We start from the raw sequence: 4,089 nt of genomic DNA, 5'->3' as shown, positions 1-4,089 counted from the left end.
TATTTACGCGATATATAAGATAACATTATCTATTTTCTTTATTGATAGTTTTAGAATAAAATCGTTATACATCTACAAACTAAAGTATAATAGTATAACATAATAGCTAGTCTAAAATAGCTTATTTATCAACAGATATTTTAATACAAAAAATACATAAAAAATATAAGAATCAAAATATATTTCAATAAATATGTAATTTTTTATTAATATAGAAATAGAAGATATAAAAGTAATTTCACCCATAAATAGATAAAAATAAGAATATCTAAAAGTAAATTTAATCTTCTTATATCTTTATTATAAAAATTAATAAAAGTGATTATAAGAAATGAATATGACTTTCTAAATAGTTTCAATGAAAGCGGATACATATAGTGTCGGATATTATCGAACGCGGATGTGAAATCGGATAGAGAAAATCGATGAGATTAGACCGGAGTTATCCAAAATTTACTACCATATTAAATTTGAATATGGCTATCTATATTGATGTTTAAGCGGATACGGATATCAGATATTTTAGAAATCCATATTCCCATTTCCATCGCTACCTAAGACGACAACAATCACTTTGTGTACTAATTAAAGAGTGGGCCGGGCCGGGTTTAATTTTTGCCCACTCATCTAAGTCGCTCATGGAGATACCCTAGCTTCAATTCAAAAATAACTTTGCATTGCTATATTATTTCTCTCATACACCATTGCGCATGGTGTTCAGTGGCAGAGCCACTAGTATGGCGAGTCGTGGCGGCAGCCATACGTGCCACACTTAGTGCTTGTAGAATATATTTATTCAATCTTCACTTACTCATGCTTGATATTTACATACAATTTCAACTCACAAGCCGATCAGTAATACATTTATGCATATTTGATGACAATGTCTTTATTTTATTGCATTGTGACCTCTTGTCACATGTATGTGTTTCTTTAAACAAACTAGTAGCAGTAGATTCATCCTAGGTAGATTCTGATTCTCGCGCCACCACTAGTGGTGTTTACTTTCTACAAGGCACGGGCGGATACAGGGATGGCCCTGGTGGGCTGCCCTCCCTAAGATTCGGCCTAGCGACACCCACCCATCTTTGAATTTGTTTCTACTAACTATTTTCTTATGTATAGCCAATGATACTTTAATTGAGAAGGTGAAAAATGAGAAATTATAGCTTTATAAGATTTGATTTACTTATTCACTAAAATATAAAATATTTTAAAAATTATTTCATTGGACCAACCTAACTTTTGAAGTTCTAGAGTCGCCACTGCGATGCTACAAGGCAAGATACAACAAAAAGCGACGGGAATCACTTTACGAAAATTGGCTCCGGCGCCTCTCCTTTCGGAGACATGCGTATGATTTTTGAACTCCAAAAGGCCAGAGAGCTACCTCTGATCTCCTTCACTCAGGTATGTATCAATGTGAAAAAGGAAGCATCTTGTCTTCCTGAGAGCTGCATGCTATACATATAACGATATATGACAACATATCAAGGTTTTAAATCTCCTGCTATAGCTTTCGCTATAACCCGCTATACCTGTTTGAGGCATAGTACCACTATTTAAATTCATGTGTAATTTAGCCGTTATAGTCTCATTTAACCCGCTATTAGCAATTTTTTTATATCCAGCCTTTAAACTCCCTAGCCTGCTATTAGTCACGCGCATACCAGACACCCCTGCAGGCCCACTTTGGGATCTTTTAATAGTACAGATCCAATTTTTTCATAAATTAAAGGCACATCACTACTACAGAACCGTTGATTTGTACTGGTTGGAACCCTTTGTTGTCCCAATTTCTCAATCGGGACTGCCAGGCCGGGAGGCCGGAACCTTTAGTCTCGGGTCATGCAACCGGGACAAAAGAGTACATTTGTGTTCATTTGCTTTTGAATGGGGAAAAGGGCATACTTTAGAAATAAATATAGTTTGCAACCACTGCAGAGTTTATATAAAAAGGGAGTAAATTAATCGTCATTGTGTACTTCAAAACTTTTTCAGATTAATCTGTTGAGACACAACTTGCAAAAAAAAAGAGGCGAGGTACCATACACAAGAAGCTTTTACTCCGGGTGATCTCGGTCAATGGCAATCACCAAATCTTATTGATATTGATTGCAGACGTTCCACTTAAAATTATTCAATGCAGAGCCTCACCAAAAGGTACTTACTCAAATTATTACATGTTTAATGAAACCTCATGACATAATCGGATTTCTGTGTTCAAGACATAAGTTAATTCCAAAGTTCAGCACTCTGCTGCCATAGTGGCATCAAACTTTTTACGCACCAGCTTCGGCACCTACATTCTCTGATGCCAACTCAACCCCATTACTTGAAAGCAGAACTGTAAGCATGACATTGCAAAAACAACAATCCAAAAACCATAATTGCACGCAGGAATATTTCAATCAGCATAAAAGATACTCACTGAATTAAAAGTTTGTTCTCCATCAGACTCTATGATCATCTAATGGCAGCAAACTAGCTTACTAGTATAACCCAGATGCAGTCTGTCAAAAATCATTGAACCAACAAGGAAATAAACAATAAGTTTTGTACCATTTACATACTTGGACAAATCTAATAAAACCATTGGCAAACTGAATTCACTTTATATCATTTCAGTCACCAGTGATGTGAAACATAAAGGGCACCAACTTAGTTTAGAAGGTATTGGTGATGTATCAATCCTAGAAGGATTGTCTTCCGTAGGGGGCTTAATAAATATTTACACCTTGTAATTCCTCTATGAAAAATTGAAGCGACAAAACAGCGTCATTTCTAGCAGACCACCACCATGTATAGTCTATACTAATGTGTAAATATGCCACCGAAACAAAGCTTTAGATGAGAGGACTGACAATTATCGTGGGTACAATTTTATAGCAAATAAGATAAAAAAACTAAGAATGTTTCCATTGTATAAGAAAAATATTGTCCTTGACAAGAAAGCATTAAGTTATCAAATGGAAACTTCTTGTGCACATGGAAACATAGAATACAAATACACTTTTCCCAAGTATTAAGCTGATGTGGGCTGATTATCGATACTAGAATAGCAGGATAGATCGGCTAACTCGCCCTCCCTCTAGAGGCTCTGAGCTGTTTTTTTGATCTATTTTCTGCTTGCCTAATCCTAGGACTCATAGCAGCCTTTTATAGACAAGGCGTCTAACAAACTTGACCCTTAAATAATCTAATCTCTAGACTCATCCTAAACCCTAACCTATGGCGGAGGTACAGTACCGCGGGTACTGTTCACGCGTAGTACTTGTGGGCCTAGGCCTGTGGCCGGCCCACTTGCCATAACACTTCTCCACCCCTCGAAGACAGCTCGTCCTCGAGCTGGAAAACCAAGGAAGGGAGAGGTCATCGGTGGAGACAATGACGGTGCTGGTGGTGGTAGCTGCAGCAGAGAAGCAGAGGGGATGCCACGGCGAAGATGATGTCGAGGTTGCTGTTCAGGCCACCTGTGGCCCATGTTCTCCTTCAGGACGGTCACCAGCATGTGCTCGAGCGCTTCATCGGCGCCAGACAACACCAAGGTGTCCAGGAAGCAGAGGACGCCTTCGTGAACGTTGATGGCAAAGTCATCATCGGCCTTGCCATAGATGCGGTAGGAGGTCGCCGCCGATGCCGAATCCGAGCCCGAAGCGGAAGGAGCTGAGGGTGGCCCTGACGCCGGCGGGCGTGCTCTTGAACGTGAGCCAGACGCGAGGGAGTAGAAGGCCATGTACAACAGTGTCCTGCCATTGACGCTGTTGCGGCCAAGCCCGTCGCCGAGCCAGCCGAAGAAGAACTGGCCGGCGAGCGCGCCTCAGAGCATGACGCCGTTCGCAGCGTCGGCGGCGTTGAGCGGCAGCGTGCCGTGCTCGGGTTGGCGAGGTCGGTGTAGTAGATGCAGCCGAGCATGGCCAGCACATGCAGCTGCTTGCTTGCCTGCGGGGTCTCGATGTGCCGCGTTTGGTGTAGGGGCAGCCAATGCCGTTGACGGCCGACGGAAGACGGGGCACCTGGTGGGGACGGCGAAGCGTTTGTGGCCCAGGCGTGCTGAATGCATGGGGAGGACGCCGACGCGGGCGACGA

The sequence above is a fragment of the Panicum virgatum genome, chromosome 6K (genome assembly GCF_016808335.1).
Source record: "Panicum virgatum strain AP13 chromosome 6K, P.virgatum_v5, whole genome shotgun sequence".
In the NCBI taxonomy this organism is placed as follows: Eukaryota; Viridiplantae; Streptophyta; class Magnoliopsida; order Poales; family Poaceae; genus Panicum; species Panicum virgatum.
This window is presented reverse-complemented; position numbering follows the sequence as displayed.